This window comes from Sus scrofa, chromosome 8, assembly GCF_054392235.1.
Source record: "Sus scrofa isolate SSC_HxYL_T2T_F1_AM1 chromosome 8, Sscrofa_HxYL_maternal_Yorkshire_Landrace_v2.0, whole genome shotgun sequence".
In the NCBI taxonomy this organism is placed as follows: Eukaryota; Metazoa; Chordata; class Mammalia; order Artiodactyla; family Suidae; genus Sus; species Sus scrofa.
In genome coordinates, this window is record NC_139390.1 from 107,233,576 (window position 1) to 107,260,991 (window position 27,416).

A 27,416-nucleotide genomic window follows, 5' to 3' on the forward strand; every position below is an offset into this window, starting at 1 on the left:
TGGCCATCATTAATAAGTCTACAAATAAATGCTGGAGAGGGTGTAGAGAAAAGGGAACCCTCTTACACTGTTGATGGGAATGTAAATTAATACAACCACTATGGACAACAGGATGGAGGTTCCTCAGAAAACTAAATATAAAACTATCATATGATCCAGCAATCCCATTCCTGGGCATACATCCAGACAAAACTACAATTCAAAAAGATGTGCCCATATGTTCATAGCAGCATTATTCACAATAGCCAAGACAAGGAAACAGTCTAAATGTCCACTGATAGATGAATGAATTAAGAAGATATGATACATATATACAATGGAATACTACTCAGCCATAAAAAAGAACAAAATAATTCCATTTACAGCAATATGGATGCAACTAGAGATTCTCATACTAAATGAAGTAAGTCAGAAAGACAAAAATCTCAGAACCAATTCCTCCCCACCTCCTACAATCCCATTGCTGATACTGAGAGATGACATGATAGTATTTGCCAGGTTTTTGTTGTTGTTGGTTTTTTTGGGTTTTTTGCGGTTTTTTGGCCACACCAACATCATGCAGAAGTTCCTGGGCAGGGAACCCACCCACACCACAGCAGTGATAACTGCCATATCTTTAACCTGCTGAGCCACAGGGGAAGTCCTGTATTTGCCTATTTTATAAATTCATATAAACCTAGAGTTGAAAAAGATATTATAGGTCCCCTGTATCAGTATTTAACAAATACTAATGCACACTAGAATCACCGAGGTAAGCTTGGACAAAGTACAGATGCTCTGGGGCCAGGACATCTATATTTTCATTGAAAATAATACTCGATAGTTGGTAAATAATGGAAGTTCAGAAAACAACCTAATGTGCACGATAGGATTTCTTCCAATGTATGTATATTTCTAACCATATCTTCTAGCCATGATTAGATAAATAGAAAATTATAATTGAAATGAATAGGAAATGGATATACTGTTTGGGGTCTTATTTTATTTTCGAGGCACATCTGTTGTTGCATAAGAACTTCTTCCCTGATTAGGGATTGCCAAGCATGCCATACTTGGATAAATAGCAAGATTTGTGAAAATCATTCAGGCTTTTATTTACTCTATGCTTTTAATCAACTTGGGCATTCTAACTTATGTAAATTAGCCTAACAGTAGAATCCTAAACAATTTTATAATTTTCCAATTATTTTTTCCACCTGTGGGTAACAATTAGCATTTAATCTTTAATTCTGATACAGATTATGTTATTTAAGAGACTATAGTTCTTGCCCATGGTGAGCCTTGTATCAATTCTGAAAAATATGAGAAGTAAATTTTTGTTATGTAAATAAGCAACTATTTAACTTAAGAAATGTGTATTTAAACACATGAAACAGGTGTTTTGCTGTTACTTCTTGCTGATCTGACAACAGTTGTTAGTCTTTTCAGCCAAGAGCCCATCTGTGAATCTATGAGCAGAAAGTTTTCGTTGCCATTTACATTATCTGGCTGTCATTCACTCATTCCAAAACACCAGCAACCCCCTCAGTTCCCCACATTGTAATGCTGCTTTGCCAATGTTCAGAAGCCACACAAATACTTTGAGAAGAATGTGATTATACAGTGCTGACACTTACCTAACGCTTCTTTCGATAATCCACAAAAGATTTGAATTAATTTCTGCTGTGTTTATTTGGAATAAATACAGTAAAAATCCATATGACTTTTCCAAGGATTCAGTAGTACTGTAGATTAAATCACATCCCCCAAGTACATGGTGGTGTAAAGTGAGCTCTCTCATTGTGACACTGGGACCCAACAACATGGGTGTTTTCGCATCTCAGGACAATAGGTTACAAGAGAATTTTACAATCTCAGCACTAGTTGCCTTAACACTACAAGTCCTGTTTAAGCAGAGGCTTAGAGCTGAACCTGATTTTCCTGACCATTAGCTCTTTAGCTTTGCCTTGGCTGTGGACCAGGAGATCCTAGATGCCTGCAAAAGAGCAGTGTATTTTTTATAACATCCATATTGAACACTAAGTCTATTAGTACAAACCACCTCAGACTTTTGCCACCCCATGTCCTCCAAAGTAATCTAAAAGGAGTTCCCATTGTGGCGCAGTGGTTAATGAATCCGACTAGGAACCATGAGGTTCGATCCTGGCCTTGCTCAATGGGTTAAAGATCTGGCATTGCCATGAGCTGTGGTGTAGGTTGCAGACGCAGCTCGGATCCCGCATTGCTGTGGCTGTGGTGTAGGCCAGCAGCTACAGTTCTGATTAGATCCCTAGCATGGGAACCTCCATATGCCACGGGAGCAGCCCAAGAAATGGCAAAAAGACAAAAATTAAATAAATAATGACAGCCAAGTATGATCAACTAAATTCTGCTAATAACCAAGGAAAAGCCAAACAGAACATACTCTCCCAGGAGTGGCTTGGTTTTCTAAATGAGATCTTCTAGAGGTGATGCCTCAGCTTTTCGTGTCTCATGTGTAATATGGACACTAAACTCTGGCTTGTGAGCCAAAGAGTAGGAAGGCAAGCACCATGACATGTGAGTAAGGAAATGGATTAAGCAGAGGTCTGCAATATCCCTCAATTATAACTCTTACCCTAATGATGCACTTCATATTACCCTGGTCAAAGATAGATATCTCTGGAGTACTCTTGCAGCACTGCCGATTAAGAATCCAGCACTGTCACTGCAGGAGCTTGGGTTACTGCTGTGGTGCAGGTTTGATCCCTGACCTGGGACTTCCTCATGCCATGGGTGTGGACAAAAAGATACATATCTTTGGGGGGAAAATTAACAATTAATAATGAAGCTTTTAAACAAACATACTAGCCCTTATTCATCTGTTGAAATGCAGTTCTCAGCAGGGGAACCTGGAGGAATTATTTCAGAAATGCTATCACTGGGTAGAGCCACTACGGAAAACAGTGTAGAGATTCCTCAAAAAAAAAAAAAAAAAAAAAAATTACAGCTAGAACTATCACATGATCCAGATATCCCACTTTTCGATATATTTAATCCAAAGAATACAAACACTTATTTGAAAAAATATATGCATTCCTATGTACATTGCAGAATTATTTTAACTTTTTTTTTATCTTTTTTAGGGTGGCACCTGAGGCATATGGAAGGTCCCAGGCTAGGAGTCAAATGGGAGCTGCAGCTGCCAGCCTACAGAACAATCGCAGCAGGAGTTCCCGTTGTGGCGCAGTGGTTAACGAATCCAACTAGGAACCATGAGGTTGCAGGTTTGATCCCTGGCCTTGCTCAGTGGGTTAAGGATCTGGCATTGCCATGAGCTGTGGTGTAGGTTGCAGACGCAGCTCGGACCCCATGTTGCTGAGGCTCTGGTGTAGACAAGTGGCTGCAGCTCCGATTAGACCCCTAGCCTGGGAATCTCCATATGCTGCAGGAGCAGCCCTAGAAAAGACAAAAAGACAAAAAAAAAAAAAAAAGAACAACCACAGCAACACCAGATCTGAGCCACTTCTGTGAGTGACACCACAGCTTGTACCAATTCCAAGTCCTTAACCCAATGAGTGAAGCCAGGGATTGAACCCACATCATCGTAGATACTAGCTGGGTTCTTAACCCACTGAGCCACAACTGAAACTCACTGCAATAGTTACAAAAATCAAGATATGGAAACAACATAACAATGGATGAATGGATAAAGAAGATATGGTGTGTGTGTGTGTGTATACATATATATATATATATGCATAGAATCTTGAGGGAATTAATAATCTTGAAGATGTCAATAGGAAGAGAAGAATAATATAAAACAATTCTAGGTCAAGGCAATAACATAAGTAATTAAACTATAAAAATGCATAGAGGGAGGGAGGCAAGACAATTTACTGGGAAAAGAATGACCAACAAATGGTCTAAGACAATAGGAAATGCACAAACAAAATATGAACATGGACCCCTAACCTAATACCACAAACAAAAACTAACTCAAAGTGGATCACAGACTAAACTAAAATGAAAAGTATTTGTACTTCAAAGGACATCATCAAGAAAGTTGAAAGGTAATTCACAGACTGAAAGAAAATATTTGCAAATCATACATCTGATAAGAGACTATATGATGAACATTTACAACTCAATAATTAAAAGACAAATGACCTGATTTAAAAATAAGGCCCCACTCACATCAATGGACAGATCCTCTAGACAGAAAATCAATAAGACAACAGAGACCCTAAATGACACAATAGAAAAGTTAGACTTAATAGACATTTTCAGGACATTACATCCAAAAAAAAAAAAAAAAAAATCAGAATATACATTCTTCTCAAGTGCACATGGAACATTCTCAAGGACTGATCACATACTGGGGGACAAAGCTAGCCTCAAAAAATTTAAGAGTATAGACATTATTTCAAGTATTGTCTCTGACCACAATGGCATAAAACTAGAAATCAACCACAGGAAAAGAAATGAAAAAAAACTGATTACATGGAGACTAAAAAACATGATACTAAAAAACCAATGGGTCAATGAGGAAATCAAGAAGGAAATTTAAAAATACCTCAAGACAATGATAATGAACACAAAACCACTCAAAATCTATGGGATGCCACAAAAGCAATGCTCAGAGGGAAGTTCATAGCAATACAGTCTTTCCTAAAAAAAAAAAAAAAAAAAAAAAAAGAAAGAAAAATCTCAAATTGACAACTTAACCCACCACCTAAATGAATTAGAAAAAGAAGAACAAACAAAACCTAATGTCAGCAGAAGGAAGGGAATCATAAATATCAAAGAGGAAATCAATAAAATAGAGATTAAGAAAAAACAATATACAAAATCAATCAAACCAAGAGCTGGTTCTTTGAAAAGGTAAACAAAATTGACAAACCTCTGGCTAGACTCACTAAGAAGAGGAGAGAAAAAAACCCAAATAAAAAAAATAAGAAATGAAAAAGGAGAAGTCACAAGGATACTAGAGAAATACAAAACGCATGAGAGAATACTATGAACAATTGTATGCCAACAAATTTGATGACCTAGAAGAAGTGGATAACTTTCTGGAAACTTACAGCCTGCCAAAACTGAATCAAAAAGAAATAGATCAACTGAACAGACAAATCACTAGAAATGAAATGGAATATGCCATAAAAACACTCCCTACAAATAAAAGTCCAGGAGCAGATGGCTTCACAGGCGAATTCTATCAAACATATAAAGAGGAACTTATACCCATCCTCCTCAAACTTTTTCAAAAGGTTGAAGAATAAGGAACACTCTCAAAGACATTCTAGGATGCCACCATCACCCTCATTCCAAAACCAGATAAAGATACCACCAAAAAAGAAAACTATAGGCCAGTATCTTTGATGAATATAGACGCAAAAATTCTCAACAAAATTTTAGCCAACCAAATCCAACAACATATAAAAAATATCATACACCGTGACCAGGTGGGATGCATCATAGATTCTCAAGGATGGTTCAGCATATGCAAATCAATCAATGTCATACACCACATTAACAAAGGAGAAGTCAAAAACCACATGATCATCTCAATAGATGCAGAAAAAGCATTTGACAAAGTCCAACATCCATTCATGATCAAAACTCTTACCAAAGTGGCTATAGAGGGAAGATTCCTTAACATAATCAAAGCCATTTATGACAAACCCACAGCAAATATAATACTCAATGGAGAAAAGCTGAAAGCCTTCCCACTAAAATCTGGAATAAGACAACGATGCCCACTCTCACCACTGTTACTCAACATAGTATTGGAAGTCCTAACCACAGCAATCAGACAAACAAAAGAAATAAAAGGCACCCAAATAGGAAGAAAAGAGGTAAAATTCTCACTGTATGCAGATGACATGATACCATATATAGAAAACCCTAAGGACTCAACCCCAAAACTACTTGAAAACTGATCTACAAATTCAGCAAAGATATAAGCAGGATGTAAGATTAACATTCAGAAATCAGTTGCATTTCTGTATACTAACAATGAAATATTAGAAAAGGAGTGCAAAAATACAATACCTTTTAAAATTTCACCCCCCAAAATCAAATACCTGGGAATACACGTGACCAAGGATGGGAAAGACTTATATGCTGAGAACTATAAAACATTTGTCAAGGACATTAAAGAAGATACAAAGAAATGGGAAGATATTCCATGCTCATGGGTCAGAAAAATAATATTGTAAAAATGGCCATACTACTCAAAGCAATCTACAGATTCAGTGCAATCCCTCTCAAATTACCCATGACATTTTTCACAGAACTAGAACAAAATATTTTAAAATGGGAAAAAGAGAGTCTTTTCAGGAAGTATTGCTGGGAAACCTGGACAGCTGCATGTAAATCAATGAAACCAGAACACACCCTCACACCATGCACAAAAACAAATTCAAAATGGCTGAAAGACTTAAATACAAGACAAGACACCCCAAACACTATAGAAGAGAACACAGGCAAAACATTCTCTGACATCAACCTTACAAATGTTTTCTGAGGTCAGTCTCCCAAAGCAACAGAAATAAAAGCAAAAATAAACCAATGGGACATAATCGAACTGACAACCTTTTACACAGCAAAGGAAACCAAAAAGACAACTTACAGAATGGGAGAAACTAGTTTCCAACGATGCAACTGACAAGGGCTTAATCTCTAAAATATAAAAACAACTTATACAACTCAACAGCAAAAAAGCCAACAACCCAATGGAAAAACTGGCAAAAAATCTGAGGAGACTTTTCTCCAAAGAAGATATACAGATGGCCAACAAGCACAGGAAAAAATGCTCAACATCCCTGATTATTAGAGAAATGCAAATCAAAACTACCATGAGATACCACTTCACACCAGTCAGAATGGCCATCATTAATAAGTCCACAAATGCTGGAGGGGGTGTGGAGAAAAGAGAGCCCTCCTGCACTGTTGGTGGGAATGTAAGTTGATGCAACCACTATGGAAAACAGTATGGGGGTACCTTAGAAAACTATACATAGAACTACCATATGAGCCAGCAATTCCACTCTCGGGCATAGATTTGGACAAAACGTTCTTTTTTTTTTTTTGTCTTTTTAGGGCCACACCCATGGCACATGGAGGTTCCCAGACTAGGGGTCCAACTCGAGCTGCAGCCACCAGCCTATGCCACAGCCACAGCAACATGAGATCCAAGCTGCATCTGTGACCCACACCACAGCTCACGGCAACACAGGATCCTCAACCCACTGAGTGAGGCCAGGGATTGAACCTGTAACCTCATGGTTCCTAGTTGGATTCTTTTCCACTGTGCCCTGACAGGAACTCCCAGACAAAACTTGCCTTGAAAAAGACACATGCACCCGCATGTTCATTGTAGCACTATTCACAATAGCCAAGACATAGAAACAACCCAAGTGTCCTTCGATGATTGGATTAGGAAGATGTGGTATATATACACGATGGAATACTACTCAGCCATGAAAAAGAATAAAATAATGCCATTTGCAGCAACATGGATGGAACTAGAGACTCTCATATTGAGTGAAGTAAGTCAGAAAGAGCAAGACAAATACCATATGATGTCACTTATATCTGGAATCTAAAATAAGGCACAAATGAAACTTTCCACAGAAAAGAAAATCATGGACTTGTAGAAAAGATTCGTGGTTGCCAAGAGGGAGGGGGAGGGAGTCAGATTAGATTGGAACTTGGGGTTAAGAGATGCACACCAGTACCTTTGGAATAGATAGGCAATGAGATCCTCCTGTATGGCACTGGGAACTATGTCTAGTCACTTATGATGGAGTATGATAATGTGAAAAAAAAGAATCTATACATATATGTGTAACTGGGTCACCTTGCTGTACAGTAGAAAATTGATAGAACACTGTAAATCAGGTATAATGAAAAAAATAAAAATCATTATTTAAAAAATTAAGAAAAGGATTTGAATAGCTTTTCTCTAAGAAAGAAAAGTATCTAATCAGCATATCAAACGGTGCTCAACATCATTACTTTTTAGGCAAATGCAAATTGAGATCACGATGAGATAAGACGTCATATATAAAGCGGCTACAATCAAAAAGACTGACAATAACAGGTATTGTTGAGGATACCGAGAAACTGGAATCCGCATGTATTACTGGCAGGAATGGAAAATGGAAAAACTTTGACAATTTCTAAAAATGTTACACATATAGTTAACATTTGATCAAGAAATTCCAGTCCTAGGCATATACTCGAGAGCAATTAAAACATGTATTTACACAAAGACTTGTACACTAATGTTCATAGCAGCATTGTTCATGGTAGCCAAAAGCTGGAGACAATCCAAATGTACTTCAGCTGATAAATGGGTAAATAAAATGTGGTAGAGCCATAAACATTATTTGGTCATAGAAAGGAATAAGGAGTTCCCCTTGTGGCTCAGCATATTACAAACCCAACTACTTGTATCCTTGAGGATTCAGGTTCAATCTCTGACCTTGCTCAGACGGTTAAGGATCCGGTGTTGCTGTGAGCTGCAGCACAGGTCACAGACTCAGCTCAGATCCCGCATCGCTGTAGCTGTGCCATGGGCCGCCAGCAGCTGCAGCTCCAATTCAACCCCCTAGCATGGGAACCTCCACATGCTGGTGTGGCCCTAAAAAAAAAAAAGAAAAGAAAACAACAACAAGGAAGTCACAATATAATTTATCATCTAAATGAGGACAACTCTGAAAGTGCTAAAAATGCTAAACCAGACAGGACCCCAAGGCCCCAGGTGTAAACCCAGACTGTCTCAGGCAATGGGAATGCAGGGTCAGTCCAAATTTTAATAACTGCCTGGAAATCGGCTGTATAGAGAGGACAAAGGAAAGGATAGAAAAGCAGAGCAAGACCAGACTGTGGAAAGCTTTGAATGCCATGCTAAAGGCTATGGTTGGAGAAAAAAGATAATTTTAGCAAACAGTACAAAGAACTAACTGTAGGAGTATAAAAACTGGGCAAAAACTGGTGAAGAGGAGTTTGTTTGTTGTTTGCTTTTGATTGACAGTGGTTTAAAATTCACCTAACTCGAGCAATTTAAAAAATATGCTGCATGGACGTCGAAGTGAGAATGGACTTCTGTGACTATACTTCTAGGTGACTTTTTAAAAAGTAAATCTATTTTTATAAAATTAACCAGGTTTAAAAATTAATTTCATGATAATGTAAACCAAGGTTTGTCATCTTTATACACTATCAATAACTTTACCTGAAATACACTGTAGCTGTGGGCTCATGGAAGTGGCTTGAACAAACTTAAAGCATGCCTTAAGTCAGATCACCTGAGTACTTATTAATTGAAAGCCAGAGGATATGAGTAAAAATTATTAACTACTCCCTTGGCAGATAGGAATCAGGGGCTACAGAACTGGAAAGAAACAGACTCAGAAGAGAAATCAATGAACCAAATCATCTCCCTGCTTCCAACTTCAGGGCTATGGAATGAAATCTTTGCCCTGGGGGCTCATAAACCCCTTGGCTTAAATTAGAAAGTTTAGACTCTATTCCCAGCAGGGGACCAAGGGGGTGGGGGACACTAGAGACTTAAAATAAGCAAGGCAAAAAACAAAATGACTCCGATTTTAATCCTGTAATACAAACAAGGGGATGAGAAAGGCTGATGATACAGTGAACACTAAGCCCAGACTCCCCCAAGGTCATGGCCCTCTCTTTCTAATCAGAGGTTTGGGTAGTGTGCAGCATCTTGCATTAGATAAACAACACAAGATTAATCATGTAAAATGCTCGAATGGTTTGTGTAAAATTTATGGATGTTTAGAAGGTCCCACAAAATAAATTTTCAGACAAACTGAGCTAAAGATGTATTTCCCCATTACCAGTCGAAAGTATAAGGAGAGTTTGGGAAAACGGGATGGTGGCCAGCTGTTCTACATCTCCACCAAGCAAATTGGCTGAATTTGTTTTCAGATACTAGGATTGAGCAAAGGGAAGGACCTTCCACCCCTAATATTCCAGCTAATATTGAAACAGTACATGAGACATTGCTTATCTCCATTAGGGGAGTCTTAAAACACAAATATGTTAGCTTACTGGATGGGTCATCCATTCATGGGAAGGAAAAAGCATAAAATGGCAGGACAAACATGAGTCTATGGATATTGCTATGAGGAAGTAGAGTGATGAGCTTAAAAATCTGGCTATCATTTGATGCCAGTTTTTGATGTGGTTTTTCTGTTATCTGATTACTTACTCTTCAGCTAGCAACCAGCCAACTTCACGATAACAATAAAATGAGGAATTCTGCTTTTTTCAAAATTAATTTTCAGGAGTTCCCATTATGGGAATCCAGCTAGTGTCCATGAGGTCTCAGGTTCCATCCCTGGCCTCACTCAGTGGATTAAGGAGCCTGCACTACCATGAGCCGTAGTGGTGTCAGTCACAGACAAGGCTCAGATCTGGCATTGCTGTGGCTGTAGGCCAGCAGCTGCAACTCCAGCTCTGATTAGACAGACCCCTAGCCTGGGAAATTCCATATGCTTCAGGTGAGCCCTTAAAAAAAAAAAAAAAATTTCAATATTCAGATAACTACTCCAATTAAAACTCTAACTGGATTTTTGCATTACAAATCAATAAAACATTCAATACCAAAATGTATTTAGGAAAATTAACATGGACGAAACCCAGAGAACATTCTGGTAAAAAAGTGGCTGAGGAAGTCTAAACTGTTACAATACTGATGCAGGAATGGATGTGTACATCATGCGGGCCAAATGGAAAACTAGAATTACATTCAACTCTTTGAGAATGTAATATATGGAAAAGTAAGCTTCTCAAGGAAAGCTTTTGTTGTTGTTGTTGTTGTCTTTTATCTTTTTAGGGCCGCACTAGGGCCCACAAAATTGGCTAGGGGTCTAATTAGAGCTGTAGCTGCCAGCCTACACCACAGCAATGCAGGATCCAAGCCGCGTCTGCGACCTACACTAAGGCTCACAGCAAGGGTGGATCCTTAATCCACCAAGTGAAGCCAGGGATCGAACCCGCAACCTCATGGTTTCTAGTCGGATTCATTTCCTCTGTGCCACAACGGGAACTCCGAAAGATTTCTTTTAAGTGATGTTGGAATAAATAGACACCAAGTAAGGAAGATGTCACTGAGACCTACGCCCTACCCTATGTAACAAAATAATCTTCAAATGAATTTATACATTCATCCAACCAATGACATGAAGGGCCAACACTGTGCTGGGTATGCAAAAATGAAGGACCCTGTTCCTGTCCCTAAGGTGTTCTCAGTATGATGCGGAAAAGGGTAAGTAAATAGAAAATTACAAAACAATCTGATAGACAGATTGACCATTCCACTGAGGGTGAATGGACAGGGAAAGGTTAGCCAGGCAATGGTGAGCAGCATTTAGGAGGACAGATTATGCCAAATGCCAATCGCTCTGTGACTGGGCACCAAATGTGTGTGTTGAGCGGGGGAGAGAGGGCAGATAACAGGAGCAGAGAGGAGGGGGCACAGTCGGGCAAAGGGCCTTTCTAGTGGGTGAAATCTGAATTGTGTCTTCAGACCTATGGGCTACATGGAAGGACTTTACACTAAGGAAGTGGCACCACCAGATACTTGGTTTACGGAGCTCCCGTCACAGCAGTGAGCCAGAAGTCTGAAGCAGAGAAGAACAAGCTATGTGCTGTGAGATCAGTTGGAAGGGGATTGGCAGTTTTTCCAGGAGGAAGGGAGGAGAGCCTGAATTAAAGCAGGGCAGCAGGGAGGGAGGCAAGGAAGGCAGGAGGTATTTAGGGAGTAAATTCGATAGGCCTGAGTTACCACATCTCTAGCATTTTAATCTGAGCTACTATTCATCAGAAAAGGTACTACTATTCATCAGAAAAGAAAATCTGGGTGGGAGGTAGGTTTGGGAGCAAAAGGTAAGATAAATGCAATCTCAAACTCACTGAGTTTGAAAACTTTGTGGGCTATCCAAGGGGAGAGGTCCATTTACATACCTTGTTTTCATGCTTCGAGAGTCATCAATAATGAGCGGTAGTCATTTATACCCGATAGTCATTTAATTATAAACACATGATGAATTCTTACTACATTCTGAGCGCTGTTCTAGGCTCTGGAGAAAAAGCAAAAACCAAAACAGACAAGAGCCCTGCTCCAAACTGGCCCATATTCTAATGGTGTGAGTGGGACAGGAGGGGAGAAATGAACAATTACCAATTATATGTTAGTTATAACAGTATCTGTGAAGAGGAGTTCCCATTGTGACACAGCAGAAACACATCTGACTAGTATCCATGAGAATGCAGGTTCCATCCGAGGATTCACTCAGTGGGTCAAGGATCCAGCCATGCCATGAGCCGTGGTGTAGGTTGCAGACGGGGCTTGAATCCGTGTGGCTGTGGCTGTGGTGTAGGCCAGGAGCTGCAGCTCAGATTTGACCCCTAGCCTGGTAACTGCCATGCACCACAGATGTGGCCATAAAAAGCCAAAAAAAAAAAAAAAAAAAAAAAAAACGTATCTGTGAAGAAAGATAAGCTAAGAGACCAGAGAGTGACTGAGAGCAGGTAGAGGGTCAGGACAGGTAAGGTAAGCAAGATGGCCAGGGTACCAAATGTTAGGAAGCACACATTCTTAGGTGCTGACCCTGAGCCTGCCTCCTTAAATTGTGTGCCCTGGGCTCCTGGCTTGCCTTACCCTAGTCCTGACCCAAGTGGATACCTGCTATTTTCTATGGATAACCAGGGAAGATTCACTTGAAAGGTAACATTTAAGTAGAGAACTAAATAAAGAAATAATCCAGGTATCCCCGTATCTGGGGTAAGAACCGTCTAAGCAGAGGAGTCTACCTGTGTAAAGGCCCTTAGGCAGGAGGACACATAGTGCGGTTAAGAAGAGTCTCCCAGAAACCTCACCAAGGAGAAAGTACAGAAGAGATGAGAACCAAAGACAGGACCCCTGAGAGAGAGCAATAAGGATGAGCAAAGGGGCAAAAAGCCTGCAAGAAGACCAGGAAGGAGAGGCCAGAGAGGCAGAAGAAAAGCCAGGAGACAGTTCTGTCACCGAAGCCCGGGAGGAGCTTCTCCAGACGAAGCAGTCAATACTGTCAAGTGCTGCAGAGGACAGCTCAGACACGGCACAAATCCTATACCACTAGCAGCTGGGAGTGTGTCTTGCCTTTGGGGAAAATAGCTTATAACTTGGAGAACTTTCCTAAACTAAGTCCACACCCAAATGGAAATGTTGGTGCACACTTCTAAACAATCCTCTGTCTGGCATGCAAGGTCACCATAAACACTTTCATTTTGGACAATCCCCAAGGGATGCAGCTGCAGCCAGTTCAATTTGAACACTTGTAACCCAGGTGTGAATGTCTTACAGGAACTGATTCATAACAAAAGTCTCTGAATTCATGTCCCAGTTGGCCAAATCCTCTCCCACAAATAGGGTCAGTTGTTGAAGTTGCCTTTCTTGACAGGATAAATACATAGTCTCATTCTCTGATCTTCAAGAGAGGCCCAGGTTGGTCCCATACAACACAGTCGTGTTAGGAGTGTCCTCAGAATCCTGCACCTAATCGAATGTGGCTGCCTCCTATCTTGTTCCCCGGGTGGGATGAATGGGCATCATTTGTGAATCACAAAAGAGCATGAAGCCACAGGTTCAACTTAAACCAAAACTCTCTGCTGGATGGGGTAGTTTCCTTTTAAGAGCATTCCAGTGCTTTGGCGGAACTTGTGGCTTCACAGTTTTATCATTGAAATTCACTTACCAACCAAAGTAAAATGACAAATATCAGTGAGTATGTGGGGTTTCATGGTTTAATCAGAATCAGAGAGGGAGACCATCACTGCAATGAAGTCCAACAAGACTCATTACATAAAATCAAACAAAACAAAACAAAACAAACTTAATATGTTCAAGCTCACACCTGATAATACTCTATTCCATTTTTCACCATTTAGAAGGACAACCTATCAAATTTTAAAATTCCGAGCAAAGCTCTTTTAACTTCCGAGCTTTTTAAACAAATTGTTTACTGCACAATGCTTAAGCATGTAAAAACACTGACCCTCTCACCCCTGTGGTTTTAATTAATTTCTAACAAAAAACCTTAAACAGCTTAGATAGATTTTTCTTCAAAAAATATGAATTACAAGCTAAACCTGCTGGTTGACACCTGATTCTGGCTCTTTCCTGCTCTGAAATGGCTGAGTGAAGTGGAAATGAAGCAGGAATTCATAGTCAAGGGTCAATTCAGGGACTTAGGGCCTTGATATTTGGGTAAGAAACAGAAGATCCTGAAAGCCTCTTGGTGGTGGCCTCGGTAGAAATTAATTCACAGATCCAGGTGTTGTGTGTATGTTGTCTATGTTCTTAGAGAGAGCATGTCAGAACAACTTGAAGGCAGTGAGTCTGTAGCCACATGGCATGTAAGAGACAGTGCCTTTTAAGAAAAATAGAAATGGATTGTGAGCATTTCTCAGTCTGTTTGCATTAGAATTAGAGACCAAACAGACATTTGTCTCTATATAAATGTATTAACATGTTCAAGACTTAAACACCTCAAGATTAAAATACCTCAACAATCTATTTTCTAATATGTCAGCTTCATCCTACCTGCAAAACCACAAAACAATAATCTGCTTCCTGTGCTGAAATGGAAAATTCTCTGATTTTTTTTTTTTTATCAGTTATCCATTCAAATGTTTTCCTTGAATTGATGTGTATTAACTGTGGCTAGAAGAGTCCAGCAGGACCATGACTGCCATGTTTTAAACAAAAGCTAGAACAGGAAAAATAGGTCATGTATGGACAGATGATTAACCTCATTTCAGAGGATCTGGGGTGTGTTCTGATGTTCCCAAGTGCAGCCCGCTGAAAATGGGAGTCCTTGATGTTGTCAGGACAATGAGAAAATCCATCTTGGGACATGTCAGCAAGCTCAAGGGCTTGGTGGATAGAATCTTACACTTTTCTAAGACTGCAAGTATATGTGTACATTTCCACAGGCTGATGTTGAACATACTCTAAATTACAGCTGTGGAAGCAAAAACACATGTATGGCCCCAGCCACAGCATCCTTCCGGCTGTGGAAACCCAACTGGGTCACCCTTCACCATACCTCACGGCCCAAGAGGCCACTGCAAAGCAGCCGAGAACACTCAGAAGAAGACCTTCTCTCCTCCCCCTAAGATGTTCGTGAAAGCATTCTGAGCCCTCTGAATTTGATGCTTAATGTGAGAGAAATAAAGGGAAGGGGCCCATGAAAAGAGACCTTGCAAAACTCTTAAACAAATTTCCCTCCGCTACTCTCTGCCTAAAGTCAGAAAACACCAAAAAGGTAGGAGGGGTCCTTTTACCGTAAAGATGCCTTACTAAACATAGCAGACTCACTTCCAGCGATTACATTAAAAAAAAAAAAAAAAAAAAAGCGGGCCACTGCGGCAGGGCTGACCAGACCCATTAGCATCTTCGGGTCTCTCCAAGACAATGCAACCCAGGGAATAGCAACAGTTAAAAGAGCTGGACTACCTTAAGTAAATGAAAAAGCGCATTTCCATATTTTTAAACAAAGGGGTTCGGCACCATCTGTCCCTGTCTGGGTGCCCCCTGCTCCACATTGAGAGGATTTGCAAGGGATTCAAGTGCACCTTATAGATTAAATAGTCACTCGGCTGCTTAAGCCCGGTTGCCCAGACAATGGCCGCGCGGAGCACCCCTTCCTCCTTCCTTCCTGTCGAGTGTTCTGCCTGACTACACAAACTCAATGCGCGCGGCTCCCCCGTTGCAAGAAGTGGACTTGACCGGAGCTAAAACCAACAAAGGCAGATTCTGGTGGGAGCTGCGGAAGCGCCGGGCACTGAGTCAACAGGCGGGTTTCATTGAAATGCAAATGGCGCGGCCGTGGTCCCGGCGCGCCACCTCCCGCCCCTTAACTTCTCAACCCCCGCGCTCTGTGCCTGCCTGAATGGGCCCATTGACGCTTTTACCCGCCCCACCGCCCGCGGCCCAGCCCGGGGCTGTCCGGCCGGGGACCCGCCCGCGGACACACTCGGGCCTCTCAAGCTTTTCTCTGGGCTTCCATTGCTGCACATCTTCATCAGTTCATCTGCATCATCATCGCTCTCCCTCCCGGGCTCAACAAGGTGTCCCTAGCCTTCAACTCAGGTCCACCCCTAACTGGCCAAGGAAACTCCACTGCTGCATTTAAAAAATAAGTTTCACTGTGGTGGTTACCTCCCCCACCCCACCCCCAAGTATTTACTCACTTAACCTTAAGTATGTACTCACTTAAATCCTGTTCTTTTTTATCCAGAAAGTCCCAGACTTAAAAGTTTTCGGGTGCTAGATATTTTTTGGCTTGGAAGGAAATAGTTCTGCTCCCTAAATGCTGAAATAAAAACAAATCTCATTTGGCATTTGGTTACTGCCTCTCACCCCAGACCCCTGCCCCTTGTTTTACTTTGACTAGATAATATTATCAGCTTGCTATTTTGTGCTTTCCTAAAGTTTGAAAAATAATGCCTGCACTATTAAAACAGTACTTAAAAGGAGGAGTAAAGGTAAGTTTTTTCTTTACAGAAATTTTAAAAGGCTAATTCAATGTTTAAAGCAACTCTGAGTTACTAGCAATAATTTTAAAGTAAAACAATAGTACTTAAATATCACTTGAAAAGATGACCTTGCACTGGATACATATTTGGCTGCTATTTCAGACAGTTCCTGTAACAAAGAACAAACCTGTCTCCATATTGGATTATTCCTTCAGCTCCAATATTGGGCTCTGTTGCCTGTGCTTGGTCATGGTGACTCTGCACCTTTGTGAAACAATGTTGCTTAAAGCCTGAAATATAGAGGATTGCCTGTTCTCAAGGCACTGACCTTTAAAGTCATAACACTTTACCCTTCCTATGTAGGAAAAAAAAAATGCGCTATAGAAAGTAAAGATTCTCATTTGAGGTTTATAGCATTGTGATCACACCTACAGGGACAACTACAAGAACAAAGGAGTTTACATCAAGAAGTTTCCAACAACCACCTGCAAACTTGTGGTTCCCCTTGTGGCTCAGCGGTAACTAACCAGACTAGTATCCATGAGGAGGGGGGGTTCCATCCCTGGCCTGCTCAGTGGGTTAAGGAGCCAGCCTTGCTGTGAGCTCTGATGTAGGTCACAGACTTGGCTCAGATTTGGTGCTGCTGTGGTTGTGGTGTAGGACAGCAGCTGTAGATCTGATTCCGTGCACCCCTAGCCTGGGACCTTCCATGCCGCAGTGCAGCCCTAAAAAAAGACAAAAAAGAAGTTGTTTGCAACAACCAGCCATACTCCCTGCCATTTTAGTATAAAAGAAGCCTGGATTCCAACTGGTTAAGATAATTCTTTGGGCCATTTTCTCGGCTTGTTTGCTTTCCAAATAAAATCCCTATTCCTTTCCCCAACATCTCATCTCTGGACTTAATTGGCCTGTCATGTGGTGAGCAGTATGATCCTGGACTTGGTAACATTAGGAAGTAAGGAACTGGCATAACAAATATAATGTAGTAAATATTTATTTTTAAATCCCTCAGTTCTGTAGTTTACCAGGCTGTAATCATATTTGAACATACAATAGATATATAATTCACAGATATAAGTACACATATTATTTTCCTAAAAAGAAATTAAAGGAATGTTTACACTCTACCATCTTTGATTTTGCCTGAGAACCTTTGAATTATTTGTTAAAGCAAAGTAGACATTAATTCAAAAAGAAATTTCATAGTTGACATAATGTTAGAATATTTCATCCTCCTTAAAGAACAGGTCTTTCCATCTTTTGCTTTTTTGCCGTTGTTTTTGTTTTTCATAAAGCCTTCTTACCTACCTACCCAACACACAGAGACACACACTTTTTGGCCTATAATAAGAGACTGATAATTGTTGGATTGGATTGAGCTGCATTGAGTAGATTTAGATTTAAATTGAATTGACTTGGACCTACAGTACATTCAAACTTACACTAATGGCAGTAGTGTGATGGCATTTCTTCTGTGGTGTGTATCTGTTTGCCCATTGTCCATTTCTTTAGCATAAAAACAGCACCTAATTTTCAACCAGAGGACTACCCTCCCCTCCTCACAGCGCAAGTGATTCACATCCAGGGCTCCAAGGCCACAGCTAGTCCACAGGATACCTTTGTGCAAATTCAAATAATACATCCATTCCTCCAGGCAGAGGAAGCCCATGTTTGGCACCAAAAGTCTAGGCTTGCCCAGCAAATAACCAGGGCTGCAGTACCCCATAGGCTGGAAGCTCTGTATGGTTCACAGTTACACTCAATCTTTCCTGTTTGCAGCGGTACAACTCACTCATACTGGCAAATCAGCCTGTTCAACTTCTCAGGCCACAGTGACGAGTTTTAGAAAAAGGAGTATGAACCAAGTTGAACTCATGAAAGTTAGCCAGAGCACTTTAGCTGGAATTATTAGAAATGAGGCATTCTTTCTAGAGGAGCAATTAAATTGTGGCATGTAGACTTGGAGCTTCACTTGACTATCACCATCATCAATGAGGAAGAGTCAGCCAAAGGTACACAAGACAGGATCAGAGTGACAGCTTGTTAATCACATCATATGAGCACCTGGATTCAGCCATGTCTGAATCAGTCCCCTTTTTAGTTACGTTTAAAAGCCAATAAATTCTTTCTTTTGAATAAGCCAGCTTAATGATTTTGCTTGCAATCCAAAAGCATCTTGACCAGAATGATTGCCACAGTGGGGAGAGGTAAATCTCACAACTGTTATTATGTAACTGAATTTATTTGAGGTTTTGATATCAGTGCAGTTCATAATTCTTTCAGTAACAGGTAAATCATTACAAAGCAACCTTATAAACAACCATTCCACTTCCCCTGCCTTTTCTTCTTCAGTATGTAATACATACTAAGATTAAATACATGAATGGATTTTTATTTTCTTTGAGGATTTGAAAACTTTTGTCTTAGCAGTGGCCCTTGTTTCGTACAGTTAGAGAACTAAATGGGGGTTTAGGTGGGAAGGTTGAAAACTACCCGAGGAGCTAATCCTCTTAACATGTTTGATTATAAGTAAAAGATGTGTGACACATTGAAATTGATTTTTAAAAATCTTTTCACACCTATTGAGAAGTTTAATAAATTTACTAACTACACCAGTAAATAAAAGAGCAGGTCTTATTATGAGAAATTAGAAAACAATAATCACTGGATAACAAATCACTGGACTTCACTAAGAAAAAGTTATGCCAAATCAAATGGATTTTTCGTTTGATAACCAATGAAGCAATTTGTTATTCTTTCCCAGAAATACTCAAGTAGATTATGGAAGACAAATTGTGTCACGGGGTAGTGGATAAAAGCATGCCTTGCAGTGAAAAGTTAGACTAGTTTCAAGGTTCCTTTTAACTTTCATCTCCTGATTTTATGATTCTAACATTCTAGATATAGCAGATAGGAACTTGTCCTAAATTATGACTATCTTATCATCAATTTAAGATATTACATCATCCCTTCCCATTTATCATTCATTCATGATCATCATTACATTACTTTGAATTGTGTTTATTTGAATCTGAAAAAAAAATTAAATCTTGTTTTTCAAAGAAGCATAACCACCTGAATTATTTCCAATTTTTGCCCAAAGCTAAGTTCCTGTTGCTGTTCTTAATTTTTTTATGTATGTATGTATGTCTTTGTATTTTTAGGGCCACACCCAAGGCATATGGAGATTTCCAGGCTAGGGGTTGAACTGGAGCTGTAGCCACTGGCCTATACCACAGCCACAGCAATGTCAAATCCATGCCTCATTTGCAAACTACACCACAGCTCATGGCAGCGCCAGATCCTTAATCCACTGAGCAAGGCCAGGGATTGAACCTTCGTCTTCATGGATCCTAGTCAGATTTGTTTCTGCTGAGCCACGATGGGAACACCCTGTTCTCATTTTAAAATATAAGAACAGAGGATTTAGATATGAATGAAAATGAAAAGAACTGCAGTTCATTTTTTCTAGTTCCTGTTCTTTGTTATTCTTGGCTGTACCATTGTCATACTTTAGAAGACTGGGAAAAAAATGCCATTAGTTCTTTGTTTTGTAAATATTGACTTCTTTTCTTTCCCTGCTATAGCATTTTTATATCTGCTATTTTTATATCATAATTCTAGTACCTTATTGATAGTTCCCCTCTTCCTTTAACATCCTTAGCCTTTATGAAGAAATGACCCACAGCTGATTCAGCCACCTTGACTCCCATGTGACCTCTCTATGCTATCTGCTGAGTTTAATCAAATGGAGAAAAGGGCCAGAGGTTTGATGGTTCCTTTGACAAGTGTGAACAACAACTATAAATTGAGCGCTTAAGCATTTATATAACCTCTGTATAGCTGGACTTCCTGTGCTATGGAGTCCAGAAGCGGAACTGCAGACTCCCTTGCAGCTTAGGGGTCCTCATGAGATCTAACTTCTGCCAAGCGGAGATACCACTCAAAACTCAAAGGCGAGGGTAAACAATGTGAGCAGTGCACATGAAGGGGGAAATCAGATCTTTTGGAAAGCAGAAATATCCAATTCTTCCCAGGACAACTACGGCAGAGTTTCTGGAGTATAGTTCCTATGGTTTTAGGTTCCAAATGAAAGAAGGTAATACCAGGAGTGTTTTCTTCAAAACATGTCTGTGTAGGAGTTAGGCATTTCTCAAGGCTTCTCTGTTCCTTGCTATGTAACCATCAGATCACCCAAGCCTCATTCTCTGGCTTTCCGAAGCTGATTAAGAGTGACTTAAACTGATTAGAGTGACTTCTGATGCATAAAGTAATTGGTAACAGAGGTGGCTTTTCAGGTGAGGGGAGAAGAAATCTGAGATTGGTTTTCTGACTTGGCTAGATTTTAAGACACTGAAGATCTGATTATGATCAGAGGATGGGGCGCAGAACTGAAAGTTTCCTAAACATTTACCTGCAGACCCCTGGATGCCACCCTGATCTTGCCACTCTTCTATACTTGCAACCACCTTGCTTTTGACTTGTTCAGCATCACCGCTTAAACTCTGTTATTTTAGATCTGTCATCTTCATTGCTCTCAGAGAATCCAATTCTATAAAGCCACCTCCTCTCATGAACCTCCCCTTTAGAAAAAAGACATCACTAAGGTGATGGTAGTGCCCCCTTAGCAGTGTATACCTAATTGCTTTGCTAACATAATGTCCTATAGGCTCTCTCATGGGACATACATACTAGTGATGTTCAGCTTTATGTGTCAGCAGTCCCCACGTATTCAGTCAGACACTAATCTTAGATGTTGGATGTTCATTGAATGCAAGAAGAGAGCCACAGGCCAGAACATGGCCAGGAGGCTACTCCTTTGGGCCAGCAATGTGAAGGGTCTCTACCTCCAGGTGGAAATAGCCAGTATGAGGTGTGGGTTGAAGGAGGGGGAAAAAAAGATAATAAAAATAGCTGGAAACGTCTGGATGGACTAAAAAAAATTCCACTAACTGGCAGATACCTGTTTGGCTCAACTGGGGGTCAAGGTCTATCCCAGATACTAATAACCATTAGTCTACATCACACATATCTAGAAATTGGAATGTATATACTACCGATACAGTTTCAGAATCTCAGATCATCAAATTAACATACAAATTGCCCCCAAGCCTTTAAATCCCTGGAAATTCTGGCAGGGGAAATGAAAACTCTGTGGAGAAATACACCCCAACTCAAGATGTACCGCATTCACACAGATAAAGCCCTACTTAAAATCATCTTATCCAATTCACAACTACAAAGTAGTTAAGGAATCTACCATATTTGGGAGTCAGCAAACACAACAGACAACAGAATTAAACAAGATTAAAATAATGGAAAACTTAAAGACACTATTAAATAAATATTTTAAACTGGTTAAAGACATAGAAGGAATAGGAACATTAGAAGAACAAAATTCTATGAAAACCTACTCAGAATTCAACAGAGAGAAAGAGATTTTACAATACGAGAGTTTAAGGAACATAGAATAAAGAATGCAAAAACTCATCATAGTATTTTCAGAAATATGAGAGGAGGAGAGAAAGGTAAAATTTGAAGACATTGTAGCTAAGCCTTTTCCAGAATGGATCAATGATATGAATTGTCAGATTCAGAAAGTATGGCGCATGCTGAACACAGGAAATAAATACAAATGAAATCTAAATAAAGGGAGATCATTAAAACAGGCAGAGATTAAACACCTGATGGGGAATGGCAGACATATCAGACTTCTTAACAAAAAAATCAGCTGACAGTGGAATATAATTTCAACATGCTGAGAGAAAAGACCAGATATTTCAGGATTCTATTCCCAACCAAATTTTTCTTCAGTAGTAGGGACGAGTGGGTTAAGGATTCAACGTTATAACTGCAGTGGCTTGGGTCCCTGCTGTGGTGTGGGTTTAGTCCCTGGCCTAGGAACTTCCACATGCTGTGGGCCTGGCATAAAACAAAAAAAAAGAGTAAGGATGAAGTAGATATTTCCAAACACACAAAAAAACAAAATGTTTTCTATTAGTCTAATTGAAAAACTTCTAAAATATGTACTTCAGAAAGAAGAGATTGAAACTCAGAAGGAAAAAATAAGATGCAAGAGATAGTTTTATGCCAGGAAACAGTAAACATTTGCAAATCAAAAATATTTTGTATGTAAGACTAAAAATCAAGATGGAACTAAAATGCTACATGACAATAACTTTTAAAGTAAAAGTAGACTTTTCAAGGATTTTATATACACATACACATGCATTTAAATGCCTATAAACACAAGTATATATTCGAACATATATGTATGTATGTATGTATGCATCTACGCAGGTACATAGAAGGCATCACTTCCAAACCGGAATTGGTAGAGAGTTAGGGGAAAAGTTCAGTCAAGTGAAAAAAGCAAGAAATGAAGGGGGCAGAGGAAAGAAGGAAAAGGAAAGAAAAATGTGTGGTTAATAAAAGGTACCAAATAATATGCAGAAATAAAGGCAAATATGCCAACAATCACATTGAATGTGTATAATTTAAACTAATCTCAGTTAAAAGACAGATTTTTCAGATTAAACAAAGAGACCAAGTTATATGTTGATTCCAACAGACATACCTATAATTTAAAGACACGAATATTTAAACTAATGTGATGGACAAGATATACTAAGTAAATATTCATCCAAAGACAAAAGGAATTTTTAGAGATAGATACCATATAATAGTTAAGTGAAACTTTTGCCTACAAAATATAATAATTTTAAGCTTGTATATAGTTAATAAAATAGCCACAAAATGTGTAAAACAAAAATTTATAGTATTACAAAAAGAAATTGACAAAACCACCCCACATTTACACCTCTCTGAACCTGGCAGATTAAGGATACACAGATTGATCAATAAGGATGGGAACAGTGGTCACTGCACATGGGCTGGAGGGATCTTTTTAAGGTGGAATGTTCTAAATCTAACTTCATGACATTTGCACAACTTTGTACATTTACTAAAAATCATTACATTGTACAATTTTAAATGGGTGAATTTTATGGTATGTAAACTATACCTCCATAAAGCTATTAAAAACAAATCTATAAGGATATAGAAAATTTTACTGAATCAAGCACAAATGGAATATTTTAAAAATTTGGCTTCCCATGGAACCACAAAGTAAATCTCCACTGATAAGAAAGATTTGACATCTGGTAGACCCTGTTTGCTGAAGAAATAAAAAATAGAAGAAGAAAAAAGTAATTTTTAAAATTCATGTTTAAAATAGTTCTAAATCATGGGCTTAAGAAGAAATTACAGTGCAAATTAGAAAACACCATTGACCCTTGAACAAGGGCACCAACACCTACTCTGTCGAAAATCCTTAACTTTTGACTCCCCCAAAACTTAACTAGTAATCACTACTATTGATCAGAAGCCTTATTAATAACATAATCAATTAACACATATTTTGTATGTCTCAAGTGTTATATACTGTTTTCTTATAATAAATAAAACTAGAGAAAAGAAAATGTTATGAAGAAACTCATAAGGAAGAGAAAATACATTTACGGTACTATAATGTATTTATCCATATAGTAAGTATACCTCATCTGTTTGCAAGATGAATTATCTGTCAGGACCTACATCAATATTGCCTTATATTATACAAAACACTGTAGACATTATATGTATTACTAATACTAGACATCAAAAATGAAAAGATAATATGAAAAGGCAATTCATATTTATTTGCAGTATGCCTAGTGTAATCAATACAGTTGCTTCACAGTAGCCTAGCCTATACTTTAATGAATAAATCATAAAAGTTTTATGGTAACCGTATTATAGTCATATTCATAATTGAGTATTAGAAATATTAGATTAAGAAAACACAAGTAAATTTTAATAGGTGTGATGATAGGATGATATGCAGTTTCTCTAATTACTGTAGGGGGTGAGAAGGGAGAGGGATCATAGAAAGGAAAGGATAAATTGTCATGGTTTGCAGATGATATGACTATACAGAAAATGTAAGAGAATTTGTACACTATTAAACTGATATAGAATACACTATTAGAACTATATATATATATATATATATATATATATAGTGGCAAAGCTACTTGTAACAGTGTATAAAAATCAGTTGCATCCCAATACACCAATGATAAATAGTAAAGAAATGTAATTTTTTGAAACATGATTTAAGAGACTGGAATAAATGTTACAAAAGATGAGCAAGACATATGAAAAAAATTGAAAACTATTGAAAGACAAAATAAGACTTGATTTTTAAAATACCTATATTTATATATATATATATATGAAATAAACCCAAAATGTTATATATATATAATTTTTATAAATGGGAATCCCAATATCAGAAATGTATTTTCTCCATATTTAAACACCATGCAATGCAAATTCAAAAGTCGCACAAAATTCTTTTTTCTCAAAATATATGCATTTAAATTGTTAGATGACCCTGAAGTCCACATGGAAAAGATCCAACAGAAACATTTTTTGCTTAAACAACAAGCATTATCAAGATCACATCTGATTGCAAAGTAGCAAAAATCATCCACAATGGTTTAAATCAATTGGGTATTATTGGTATCACATAACAAAAGTATATCTACCTCTAAAGAGAAAAGATGAAAATATGCTAACCAAGGCATTTGCATCTGGATCTCCTGACAGTTACTTCTTTAAAAAAAAAAAAAAAAAATCCACACTTTTATTTACAGTTAGTTCATTTTTTTTTTAATTTATTTATTATCTTTTTGTCTTTTTAGGGCCCTACCCATGGTATATGGAGGTTCCCAGACTAGGGGTCTAATCAGAGCTACAGCTGCCGGCCTACACCAGAGCCACAGCAATGCCAGATCCAACCCGCATCTGTGACCTACACCCCAGCTCACGGCAACGCCAGATCCTTAACCCACTGAGTAAGGCCAGGGATTGAACCACAACCTCATGGTTCCTAGTCAGATTTGTTTCCACTGCTCCACGATGGGAACTCGTATTTTCAGTTAGTTTAAATCCTTGAAGGGTACAGCATCACACAAATTCTGTGTCCAGTGGCTTTAGCAGAAAGGTTGCTTCAGAATTTGGCAGGAACCATGCCACTGTTTCCATGAGCACTGTTTCCATTCCGCAGATTACTCTGGTTTTGTTAGGTTTTCCACCAGGAGTTACTGTGTTGTTCTTTACTTTGTACACATAAGCACATCTTTTGCCTAAATAGAATTCAGTTTCATCTCAAGCATAATCACCTTCAGTTTTAAGAAAAGCTATGTGCTTCTTCTGGTCTGGAGACCCCAGTGAGAGCCAGCAAAAATGGCCTTGGACCAAAACCTTCCTGACTTATTTGTCCTGTTAGAAAGCCTGTTCCTAGCAGGCCTCTACAGACTCCAAAATGGCTAAAAGTGCTATTTCTTAATCAAAATTAATAAACATTATGATTACACATCCATCTCTATGAACTTGTAGAAGAGCCAGCTTCTACAGAAAGGACACATTTGCAGTACAGTGATAAAGTCAAGTTTCTGATCCTACAAGTTCAGATCATTATGAATTCATGAAAGTAAATCCCGTCTTATAAAGCCACTTGCCAGACAACGACCCAACCTTCTTCAGGTAGCACCTTTTCTAGTTTGTCACATTTGAAGCCTTCTATCATCTGAAATGATTTCCCTTTGTGCCAATTCCATGTTTATTCACTATCCTGATTGGAAATTCAGCTTCTCATATTAATCTTTATAAAGTAAGATAATTTCTCCATCCCATGTGATACTTTCCAATCAGAATTACCTACCATGAATTCGACATTGTTCTAAAGCAGAAGGAGGGGTGGGTCTTTACACACAATTCAGAAAAAAAGAATCTACTAGATAACTAAGTGATCACTGCCACACTAGGGTATGATGTAGATTTCACAACAGCATATGGCACTAGCTTTGCCTAGTATAGCACCCAATAAACATTTTGATTGCTTGGTTGTCACAGCAAATAAAATAAAAACATAGCAAGCCATAATTTTCAAATATTAAAATTCCCCAGAAATGTTTCTTTACCATGTTACTTTCATTACATACCTAGAAGAGACAAATGAAGTCAAGCCAAATTAATAGGTTAAATGGCTCAACATGTTTGAAAGAGAGGCAGACTGTGCGTGATACAAGGACCTGTTCAGGTAACCGTTGCTCTTGGGTCTAAGCTGATCTTTTTCAAAATAATTATTAGCACATTTAACAGGACACTGAGAGGTAGTTAAATGCACTTTGGTCTGCAGTGAGGAGAAGGATGTGGGAGAGGGAATAAGTTCTTTTTTTTTTTTTTTTTCTCTTTTCACAGTCAAAAAATCAAAGAAAACTTTGGTTTAACGCTCTGGGGCACCACACTGCTGGTTTACAGGGAGCTCCTATGCTTCTCTATCCGGAGCATCTTTCTCTTTGTGTTGCTGGCACAGACTTTCTTCCTTAAAGGCACTACATAAATCACTACTGGAGAAATAATTCATAGTGGCACAGGAGGAAGGGGATGGGTGGGAAAGAACACTCCTTCATAGATCACAATGAGAAGTCCTACATTTTTAGCAGAATTTATGGAGACGGAAGCATGAGGCAGCTGGGTAGGAATATGAAACATATTGTCCCAAGCAAATTTCCCATCTTCACGCTGTGGCTGAGATCCATCTGTGTATCATCGGAGGCAACACAGGCTGGGGCAAAATGTGTTGTTAATCGTTTGGGGAGGTTGGGAAGCAGAAAAGGAAATGGTGAGCCACAGAAAGGCTGCTAGAATTAGCTGCCTTCTAACGAGCTGCATTTAACAATCTGTTTACAAATAGAAGCCAAATTTGCAACTTATTCTCCCCAATCAATCCTGGGTACGAAGATCGTTTCTTTTCTTTCTTTCTTCTTTTTTTTTTTTTTTTTTTTTTT

At 38.9% G+C, this 27,416-nt stretch overlaps 1 protein-coding gene and 1 pseudogene across 1 annotated transcript in view; both read right to left on the reverse strand.

The window, feature by feature from the left end:
- The window catches only part of LOC146400966 (uncharacterized), a 401,653-nt gene that overhangs the window by 314,652 nt on the left and 59,585 nt on the right, over positions 1 to 27,416 (reverse strand). The gene's annotated exons all lie outside the window — the stretch shown is intronic.
- Positions 25,397 to 26,301, reverse strand: LOC106504731 (large ribosomal subunit protein eL33 pseudogene; annotated as a pseudogene).